This window comes from Podarcis cretensis (assembly GCF_951804945.1).
Source record: "Podarcis cretensis genome assembly, chromosome: 5".
In the NCBI taxonomy this organism is placed as follows: domain Eukaryota; kingdom Metazoa; phylum Chordata; class Lepidosauria; order Squamata; family Lacertidae; genus Podarcis; species Podarcis cretensis.
Genome location: NC_137174.1, coordinates 54,201,579 through 54,213,186, shown reverse-complemented (window position 1 = coordinate 54,213,186; position 11,608 = coordinate 54,201,579). Strand labels below are relative to the sequence as shown.

General features: G+C 46.8%; 1 long non-coding RNA gene across 1 annotated transcript in view; it reads left to right on the top strand.

Annotated features, from left to right (window-relative positions):
* Positions 1-1,357: 1,357 nt before the first annotated feature.
* LOC307216160 overlaps positions 1,358-11,608 on the top strand; it is a 34,209-nt gene continuing 23,958 nt past the window's right edge. The window contains exons 1-2 of the long non-coding RNA XR_013838961.1: positions 1,358-1,542; positions 2,149-2,269. This is a non-coding gene — a long non-coding RNA (uncharacterized lncRNA). The remainder of the gene's footprint in view (positions 1,543-2,148; positions 2,270-11,608) is intronic.

Below are 11,608 nucleotides of genomic sequence, written 5' to 3'. Positions count from 1 at the left end.
GTGATATTAAATGTTCTTTGGCTTGCTTTCTCATCACATTACTAAGACGTGATTCATCAGAGAAGCCCTTGGAGGCTTCTGCACATGGCAAGCTCTGCTATCCATGTGAAGCAGCTTGTCATGTGGATCCAGTGATTTTTAGCACAGCATCACTCAAAAGTCACACACATGCACACAATCCCACAACAACACCCCCCCCCAGGTTTCAGTTCACATGGAGAAAAGTGCTGAGATTTGCTAGCTTTTCGCTTTTCTCTTAGAATGTCTTCTCAGTACACCAACAGAGAATAACTGGCTATGAGTTTCCTCATTCCATCACCTGTGTTCTCGGTGGAGATGGCTGAGACTAAATCTGAGACTTTCTATATTCAAAACAGATGCTCCATAACTGACCCTTGATGTTGTTGAATGTAGTTTAAAAGGCCATTGCTCCTCCCTCAAAATGTTCTAGCAGAGCTATCCAGTATAGAAACAGCAAATGTCAATGGTACCCTTCCCGTGAGAGTTGGTGAGAGCTGAGACCATAAAGAAGGCTGACGGCCAAATAATTGATGCTTTTGTATTATGGTGCTGGAGGAGACTCTTGAGAGTCCCATGGATTGCAAGAAGATCAAACCTATCGATTCTTAAGGAAATCAGCCCTGAGTGCTCACTGGAAGGACAGATTGTGAAGCTGAGGCTCCAGTACTTTGGCCACCTCATGAGAAGAGAAGACTCCCTGGAAAAGACCTTGATGTTGGGAAAGATTGAGGGCATAAGGAGAAAGGGACGACAGAGAATGAGATGGTTGGACAGTGTTCTCGAAGCTACCAACATGGGTTTGACCAAGCTGTGGGAGGCAGTGGAAGACAGGAGTGCCTGGCATGCTCTGGTCCATGGGGTCATGAAATGTCGGACACGACTAAACAACAACAACAACCCTCCCATCACATGCTAGGCGGTCTCTTCCAGTACATTCTGCATGAGAAGTGACTCTATGATTTAGCAGGCAGCTTCCAGATCAGTTTGGAGTTAGATCATGCAGTAGGACATGAGCCTGTCTCAGTTGCTGGAATTTGGGGCACTAGTTCCCAACCCTGCTTCAAATATAGTTATCTTTAGAATCCTCAGCTCAGTGCAGATAACCCAAGACCACAACAATTCCCAAATACCAGTGCCTGCTGCCTTTATTGATTCTATAAATTAAGCTCTTCAGGATGGTGGTGATTCAACACAAACACATTTTTGCTTCAGCACTGGCCTCTGCCCACTCATGCTGTCAGCAGGAGGAGAGCATAAACCCAAGTGGATGCCATGGTAATTTGGAAATCTTGCTTATACAACATTGTACCAATTTGCTTTCTTTGTTTACAGCTGACTTTGCTCCAGCAGGGATCACAAGACGTTTTTTGCAGTGTGAGAGCTGGGAAGAAAGGTTCATATGAGCAGAGGAAATGGGACAAGGAGAGGAGAAAGAGAGAGAGAGAAAAGGAGGGCAAAGAACAACCTGAAAGTGAAGTAGAAAATGACACAAGACTTATTCCAATGCAAGAGAAAAGACAGGTTAGTTTTTACATCACCAATTTCAGATAGATAGCTAGATAATCACAAAGTAATCTTTGTCAAAATGACCAAGTTTGGATTCTTACGAAGATCCCCAATTTATCATAAAACCAACATATCTAAAATTGAACGTCGGTCTTTTTCAGACTGTAGTAGTTCAAAATGTTCAAGACAATGCAGAAAATGAAGCAAAGAGAGGTTCTTTTTAACAACCCTGTGTGGCACCTTTAAAACAAACCAGCTCAGGCCTTAATCCCCATGGACTTCAGAGGAGGCTTTATTGTGAGAGAAGAGACTTCGTCAGGCAAGCCCTCCTTCCACCTGCCTTGCCCCACCCTCCAGTCTCTGCTTCTAAATTTGTATTGTATTATTTTATGTACTGTGGCTTGCCATTGTTTTATTGATTATACTTTAGAAATTATTTATTGTAGCTGTTGAGTGGATTTGTGTTTAACTTTTATATGTTGATATTATTATTTTGTACTATTCTAATAATTGTTGAATGTTACTTTTTGATGTAGGTTGCTTATTTTAAAGTTTTGTTTTACCATCACATTTTTGTATTGCATTAGATTGTTATAAGTTGTACATTTTTTGTTTCTTCAGCTTGTAAACCGCCTTGAGTATTGTAAGATAGAAAGATGGTATACAAATAAAAAAGGATGATGATGATGAATGATGATTGTGACATGAACCTACAATGGACATTGTGACAGCAATGACTAAGGTAAGACAATTATGGTAAGTGCTAAGCATCAATAAATTTGCAATGTATAATTGTCTGCTATTCCTTTGCAAAGGAAGAGGATAGGTAGAAAACTAGAGCAGGTAGGGAGGTGCACACAACTTTTCTCCCAGTGGAGGCACTACTGTGACAGCAACAGTAAGGCACTTTTCAGTTTAGTTAGGTGATAATTATTTGTGAAACTGCAGTATCTTTGCAAGGAGGGAGGAAACCAGAACAACTTGTCTGTGGTCTCACTGACCATGACTACCAGGTTCAGTGACTGCCAGCTGCCAATGGCTAGGGCATCAAAAGTTGGAAGTGGCCTGGGCCTCTTGTCAGCACAAGAAGGGAAAGCAAGGTTCCCAAGACGGAAGAACCCTTGGGCCATGTTCAGAAACCCTGTTTAAAAAAACACTAGGCTAAAATAAACCAAGAAAATATGTTTTTCAATCCTAAAAAAAGCAATCCAACATTTGTATTAAAGGCAATCAACCAATTACAAGCTCATTGTTCTGTTTTGATTTCTCCCAGTTTCTCCTTTTTCCACTCTTTCCACTGTTTAGTTTTGCACATTTCCACATACGTTTGCATTTTTTTAAAAAAAGAAGTCCTCATAAAAATCATGTGTTGCTTCAGAAAGTGCAATTTAGGTTGCTTTTTCCTTAAATTAGATCTGAAGTAGTTTGCATATCACCCCACTTTCTGGACTGTTCTGAAAGTTCAGTATTTGTTCTAAATACTACCAGTTTTCTGCAGAGTATAAGCATCAATTACTAATTGAGGTTTCAAATTGATTTTGGGAAGAGAAGGAATGAGAGAAAGAATGCTTTCACCAAGATATAAACCCAACTTAGAGGCTATCCATATTTCCGCAGCATGAAATTTGGCAGTGGGGGAAAGTGTGTTTCATAAAATATTGTCCTAACTGCAGGATTGAGAGGGAAAGAAGTAGGAAATAATTTTCTAGGGATACCAGCTGCCAATTTGCTACTAGTACCAATCCCAAAACAGGAGGTAGAGAATTAGCTCCATCGCCTCTCCCATTAAGGTATTTCTGACCAATATTTCTCATCCCAAAACATGGAGGCCATTTCCCATAGCAATCTATCTCCCAGACACATTGACTTGACTGATGCTTTCCAAATATATTATGGATGGAAGTAAGAGAGATTAGATTGGGAGGGGGGGAAGGAACAGAACCTTGTTGCGGGGGTATAGGAAGCAGGGGAGGAGTTTGCTTTCCTTTTTGGAGAGAAAATAAATTTCTGCAGCTGCAAATTTATACATTGTGCAAGATGCCATATCTAATTCCAACTTATAGCATGATTTACATGACCCACAGCACATTTATGGGAGACAGCCAGCTTTTTCATGCCTTTGATTTTGGGGCAATTAGTTTTTAAAGCTGAAAGGTTTTTACTGTCCTTGATATAACTTTTGGCAATAAACATATCACATTTTTTAAAAAGCTAAAAAGTGAAACGAGGAAGGGGAGTTTGAACATGGATGCTCTTAAGCAAATCGCTTTCTCTGCAAAGCGTTGCAGCTTTTAAATGGCAAATCAACTAAATAAAAAGGAAAATATTCTGACAGTTCCCAGCTGAACTGCACCAAAGTATCTGGGGTCTGTAGTCTATACAAGATTTTTTAAAGTATACAGGCTGCCTTGCTGACACACTATTGTTCACTTGGGATCACTCAAGGGGGGGGATGGAGCAGTGATTTGATGTCATGAGACACTGACTCTGGCCAAGACGGTATCTCCCACTCTCCCCCTTGCAACACAGTGAACGAAAGCAGATGCCCTTTTGCTACTTCATTCAAAGTTGGCACCTCTTACTCCTAGACATCAGACACATACCCTTAAAATCAGCAATGTTTTCTCCCTTCCTGGTCAGTTCACAGTCCTACATCTGCCACTCCTTCCCAGGACAGCCAAAAGATAATACAAAGATACTGTTGCACTGGACCCACAGCTAGCAGGGGACTCAGACTCTGAGCTTTAATATAAAAAGTAGCTCTCCTAGAATGCAGGCACCCTTTGAAACAATTGCTTTCTGAGAAATGAGCTAGGCTGCTCTTAGCCTGCAGTGTTTTCAGCCAATGAGTGGAGTCAGAGCTATAATTGATTACTTTAGAAACTTATGAGTTCCACATAGCTTATAGAGAAGACCCAAAAAGTGGCTTCAAATGAACCAGATATCCCTCTCTCCAAACAGTGTTGCAGAAGGTTTATTTTGAGGCTAAGGGCTTATCCACACTTACCTTTTAGCTGGTTCTTTCCAGGCACAGGTTGCATTTTAAAGCTCTGTGTCTTAGCAGTGGCAAAGCCGCATGCTCCAGCACCAGGGATGGAGAGAGGCAGGTATGTGACTGGCGCACATCCTGGGGGTGTGGCATGCCACCCAAGGGGGCGTGGCATGCATCCTGGGAGCATGGCATGCCACCGCAGGGGCATGGTGCCCAGCGTGGTGGGGGGTCACGGCATGTGTCCGGGGGTGGCCGTGATGGTACTCCCCTCCCCGATGGTGCCGGGGGCGGTGTGCTCCCCCCACCTCCACCTTCCGCCAGTGTGTCTTAGCAGTTTTGTTTTTTCTCTTCCCCACGAAAACCCAGCAGGCTTAGTATGGTTGATGCTCCTCCTTTAAAAAAAAACTATTTTAGGCTCCAACACTTCAAAGAGGCTAGGGAAATATAGTAGTGGCTGCAGTTGCATTTGTTTCCTCCAGAGCTGCAAAGCACCAGGCTTCCTACAGCCAGCCATCCCCATTGCCATCTCTTCACCCCTATTAAACTCATGGCGGTGGGGGGGACAAGGTGGCATTGGAGAGCTCCATAAATGCAGTGCTTGGTCGTCACACACACACCCCAAACTTGGCATCAGCCCTAGAAGAGTGCATATCACATAAGAAAAACATGCGCCTGTCACCAAACAAGGGCATGGGAGAGAGAGATTATTATTTGGGAAGGAATATTAAACTTGTAGGGACGCAGGTGGCGCTGTGGGTTAAACCACAGAGCCTAGGACTTGCCGATCAGAAGGTTGGCGGTTCAAATCCCTGTGACAGGGTGAGCTCCTGTTGCTCGGTCCCTGCTCCTGCCAACCTAGCAGTTCGAAAGCACGCCAAAGTGCAGGTAGATAAATAGGTACCACTCCGGCGGGAAGGTAAACGGTGTTTCCGTGTGCTGCTCTGGTTCGCCAGAGGTGGCTTAGTCATGCTGGCCACATGACCACAAGGGAGCTGAGCGCCGGCTCCCTTGGCCAATAAAGCGAGATGAGCGCCGCAACCCCAGCGTCAGTCACAACTGGACTTAATGGTCAGGGGTCCCTTTACCTTTACCTATGAAACTTGTAAGCATTCTGTTTCCTATGTGTGGATCATGATTGTTCTTTTTGTAATACGATTCACATCTGCTTTCATGTGTGGATATCAAAGTGCATAGGCCTTAAACAGCAATGCATCCTTCATTTTTGTTACACCCAGCTACCTGGGTCAGCATTCCCCAATCTGGTGCACTTGAGATGTTTTGAACTGCAATTCCCATCATCATTAACTACTGCTATGCTGGCTAGGCCTGTGGAATTCATCCAAACATCTGGAGGCTGGAGAAAGCTGACCAAAGTGCAAATAAATAGGAGTGATTTATTTTTCTGAAAACCACGGTGTGTTGTTTATGAACATTGAAATGGCTAAAGCTCAGCAATGGAAACTGAAACCTATCAGGATGAGATGTGAGACTATATAATTGCAGGTTAGATGGTATTATTCAAGCCTCCCTGAATGCTAGGATATCTGACTGGCAGCTCTGTCATTTTCACCATTTAAGTTTTAGCCTTGACATCTTCTCCACCCCTTCCATTTATAACACTTCTTCAGATTTGATGGTATCTTTCATCTAACCATATAAACTAAGAGACTTAGAAAACCAGCCTTTCTAAAAGGAAAACAATAAATGGCTACAGGCAAATAAAATTCAAGATAACTGAAATCAAAGGCACCAGAACAGTAAGCCTATTTCTGATATGTAAAGAGCATAAGGAGAACATAGAGAGAGAAGCAGAAATGTGGTGGCAGACCCATTAATTCACTAGATCGAGCTGCTCTAGGTATGGCAAGCACCTGGGGAAGTTTGTTGAGGTGCCTCACATATTCAGGGATGGATATCAACCCCTGCCATTTTATACACATTGTATACTTACCCTATGTGAATCCTAGCTGCTGAGGGATAAAGGATCATTCAACCCATCCTTCAAAAGCCTGGTGCCTTCCAGAAGTCCTTGTTGGGGTTGATGGAAGTTGTAGTCCAAAACATCAGGAGGGCAACAGGACAGTGAAGCTTCAGTTAGCCAATGCAATGTTGGCAATATTGCCAGCTCAGATGACACACAGGAGAACACTGAGCCATGATACCCTTCCATCCCATTTGCTCACCTGTCTGGGGTATTTTGTCCTCTCATCCTCAGGAATGGTGTAGATATTGTGTCTTCATGTCTGAATGAATGAATCGATTTATTTCAGTCACTGACCAGAGTGCAGTGTTCATGTCTGGTATCCTGAGTAGCTGGAAGAGTTCTGGGAAGAGAGGCATTATCAACCAGCTCTTTGCATATGTGTTATGAGGCCAGGCTGTTCGTTGTCCTCAGTGATGTGGGGCAGAAAATTTCCCAGTGGTTTATTTCTCCATTTATGAAATTTTCTGTTTCATAAATTCTTTAGTAGTGATGAAAAAAAAATCCAGTTGCAATTATAATATTAACAAGTTTGGCAGTTTCCAAGCTTTCAGCTTTCCTTACTGAATACAAGTAAAATAAATGTGCTAAATTAGGTCACAACCCATAGTTCCCATTACCAAAGTTCCTGCTGGTGTATTCCAAGTATGCACAACATGAGGCCACAGAGAAAAAGTCCCGTGTCACACACCCTGTCATCTGAGTTATGAGCTCTGTTATATCATGGGATGGATGTGCCGTTATTGGGTGCCTCATCAATTTACAATTGATTTGCTAGAGGTTGTGTTCCAATTTGTTTTCCTCATTTTGTCAAGACTTCACTTTTATGGTTATATTAGCAGTCCCTTGCAGTTGGATAAATAAAAAGTCTTAATTTGGCCTCTAAAACTTGGTAAAGATGCCAGGCAAGTAGTCTTCAGTATGGTATTCCAAAGCTAGGGAGTATTGCTGAAAGGGTTCTATTGTCTGTGATGAGGCACCTCAAGCAGGGTCTCCAATGACAATCTCAATAATGAGCAGGTTCATTATTATAAAAGTAATCCTTTATTATAAAAGTAATATGTGTTTGTGTCAGGGAACTGCCATCAGTGCCGGAGGGAGAGAGCAAAATCCAGAGGGATTCCAGAGAGCATCCCAGGATTGGGAGAGGCAGCCCATCTTCTGGGGAAGAGAATCAGCGTAGCACCAGTGGAGAAGGGGGGCAGATGGGGGAAGCGGCGAGGCGATCCCATGACTCCTTGCCGGGGACCAGCGGGGAGAGTAGGGGTCCTCCGCTGCCTACGCCCTCCTTGCGCAGAAGCCTTTCGTGCAGAGAGAGTAGGAGGAGACTAGGTGTCAAAGAGCTTCTTTGCTGGAAGAAGTTTAAGAAACGCCCACTGACGGATTCTGCCAGCGATTGAGACAGCCACGGGTGAGTGGCTGTCCGGACAGAAAAGGTTCACTCAGGCAACCCAGCCAGGTGTTTGCACCGGCTTACGCACGAGCAACCCCTAGAACCCTGGGCCCTGAAGTGAAAGACGAGTTGTCCCGAGCACCCCGCCCGCGGTCGATGGATGAACTCACAAAGACTGTGCTTGCGATCGGTGTATGCCAGGAAGCGCGGGCTCAGGAGAAGCGGGAGATAAGGGCGGAACGTTTCCATGGCAACCGCATTCCGGAGATGCCGAGGGAGCCTTCCCAGGCGGCGGAGCCGATGGAAATTGATGGAGCGCGCGCGCGCAAAGTTTCAAATGCTGGTGAAGGCCGGGAAAGGGAGAGGAAGGAGTGGAAAACTACCAAGAAGTGTTTCCTCTGTCAGCGACCGGGACATTTTGCAAAGGTCTGCCCTCAACATAAAGCCTGGCAAGGCATGATGGGGGCTGCAGGCCACGACGAGAAGGGGGAGGAAGGGCCGGTGCCGGGAAATGACAAAGCCTGGCTGCCAACCAGCAGGGGCAGCAGCCAGGCCAGCAACCAATAGAAGTGCCCCAGCCTGACCCTCCCAAGGCAGCTATAGCCATAGAGGTGGTGCTAGAACTCCCAAACGGGCACCCCGTCAAAGTGGAGGGGCTGCTAGATTCTGGCAGCTCGTGTAATTTCTTCAGCAGAGACTTCGCTCTGGAGCACCAGCTCCACCTGTTGCCACTAGATTTTCCCTTGCAGGTGACCCCCATCGTTGGCAGGGAACTCCTGGGAGGGGAAATAACACACCAGACACTGCCAATGCGAATGAGTGTCTCCAGGCACATGGAAACCATTGCCTTTCACATGGCCACACTGGCAGGACCCCCAATAATACTGGGAATGAGCTGGCTGGCAATGCATGACCCAGTGGTGTCATGGCATCAGTGGTCGCTCACCTTTGGGTCAGCTTACTGCTTAGAACACTGTCTGGAAGGGAAGGAACCAAGAATGACTGTGGCCAGGGTGGCTGGGGTGGCCCTGGAGCAAAAAAAGGAGGTGCCACCACAATATGCTGATTTGAAGGAGGTCTTCAGTGAGAGGGAAGCAGACAGACTGCCCCCCCACAGTTACCGGTGGGTAAGCTGTATGCCATGTCCGACCGGGAGATGCAGGAGTTGCGGCAGTTTATTGACAAGAACCTGAAGAGAGGTTTCATAAGGGAATCAAAGGCGGTGGGGGGTAGTCCAGTGTTCTTTGTGGACAAAAAAGAGACTAATCAGCCCAGATTAGTCATGGATTACCGGGCCGTAAACCTGGTGTCAGAACCCATGACTTTCCCAATGCCCAGGATTGACGATATTTTGACACGTGTGAGGCAGGGGAAGATTTTTACCAAGCTGGACCTCAGGGGGACATACAATCTGATTACGATAAGGGAGGGGGACGAATGGAAAACGACCATGTTCACCCCCCTGGGGGCTTTTGAGTACTTAGTTATGCCATTTGGATTACAATCGGGGTCCGCCTGCTTTCAAGCCTTCATGCACCATGTGTTGGGGCCCCTGCTGTACAAGAATTGCGTAGCCTTTTTGGATGACGTCTTAATCTATTTGGACAATGAAACGCAACACGTCAGAGACATCAGGGAGGTGCTACAGAGATTGAAGAAGCATCAGTTGTGGGTCAAGCTGGAAAAATTCCACGCCAGGGAGGTCGAGTTCCTGGGGTACAGGTTGTCAGACAAAGGACTAGCCATGGATCCAGGCAAGGTGAAGGCATTGCTGGAATGGAAAGCCCCCCAAAACAGAAAGGATGTGCAGAGGTTCCTAGGCTTCAGCAACTTCTACAGGAAGTTCATAAAGAACTTTGCTCACTTGACAGCACCCATAACGGATTGTCTTAGTAGCAAAAAGAAGTTCATGTGGACAGAGGAGGCACAGCGATCCTTTGAAAAACTGAAGAAGGCGTTCGCCTCGGAAGAGCAGCTCCTGCACGTGGATCCGGAGAAGCCCATGAGACTGGAGACGGACGCGTCTGACCGCGCGATTGGAGCGGTACTTTTGCAGCCCGGGGCCAAGCAGAACTGGAGGCCGTGTGCCTTTTTCTCTAGGAAGCTGAGCAAGTTGGAGCAAAACTACACGGTGTATGACCGAGAACTGCTTGCGATCTATGCGGCATTTCGGCGATGGAGACATCTATTGATAGGGGCGCGGCACAAGATCCAGGTCCGAACTGACCACAAGAACTTGGAATACTGGCAGACCGCGTGAGTGCTCAACCAGAGACAGATCAGATGGTCCCAGGAGTTCGCCAAGTTTTTTTTTTTTTGAGATACGATACGTGCCGGGAGAGGAAAACGTAAGGGCAGATGCTCTCTCCCAGAAACCGGAGTACATGGAGGGAGAGGGGCCACCAGAGACCCGGCACGTGTTCCCCAAGGACCGGTGGGTGGGTGTGGGAGCGTTGGTTGGGAAACGAGAACTGGCAGGGCTCACCAGAGACAATGAGTTTGCTCAGACAAAAATCAGGGAACGCAGGGATGGAAAGGAAGACAATGGAGAGTTTGAGGAAAAGGAAGGGCTACTGTACTATAAGGGGGCGCTGTATGTACCAGGGGAGACTTTGAGGGGGAAGGTACTTAGACAACTCCATGACAACCCAACAGCTGGGCACTTTGGACAGCACAAGACCATGCTACTTGTCACCAGGCAGTTCTGGTGGCCAAAGGTGAGGGAAGACGTACGAGAACATGTACGAGGGTGCGACCGATGCCAGAGGGCAAAGGGGGAAAGGGGAAAGGGCTGCCCCCGTGGGGCTACTGGAACCCTTACCTACACCGGAAAGGCCCTGGGAGGCGGTGTCCATTGATTTTATGACAGATCTGCCCAAGTCAAGGGGAAAGACAGCGGTCATGGTAGTGGTCGATCTACTGACTAAAATGTGCCATTTCGTAGCTTGCTCGCATGCAGCAACGGCAGAGGAGACAGCCAGCCTGTTTGTGGATCACATTTTTAGACTGCATGGGGCTCCATTGAGGGTAATTTCGGATCGCGGGAAACAATTTACTTCCCGGTTCTGGCGGAGACCCATGAGCTTGCTACAGGTCGAGGTGAGTTTCTCGACGGCAAGGCACCCAGAAACCAATGGACAAGCAGAAAGAGTGAACAGTATACTCCAGCAGTACCTACGCTGCTATGTCAGCGAGAGACAGAACGATTGGGTAGAGAAATAAGCTTTGGCTGAATCTGCGTACAATAACACTGAACACGTGTCCACGGGAATGAGCCCTTTCATGGCCAATTATGGGTGTCACCCCAGGGCCTTCCCGGGGCGGGGGGAGGAAGGATGGAGTGTACCTGCGGCTGAGCAATTTGTGGAGGAAATGGAGGCCTTACACCAGCAACTCAGGCTGAACTTGGAGCGGGCCAAGGAAATTTACAAGAGGCAGGCGGACAGGCACCATCGGGAGGGGGAGGCCATACGGGTGGGAGACCAGGTGTGGTTGTCATCCCAAGGGTTGCCCCTAAAGGGAGGGTGCAAGAAGTTGCAGCCTAGGTGGCTGGGGCCTTTTGAGGTAATACAGCAGTTGAACCCAGTGGCGTTTAAACTCAAGTTGCCTGACAGCATGAAGATACATCCGGTGTTCCATAGGTCCCTACTTTCACCTTACAGGGAGGGGCAGGAATTCCCGGGACGGGAGGGTGGGGTTACCACCCACCCACGGG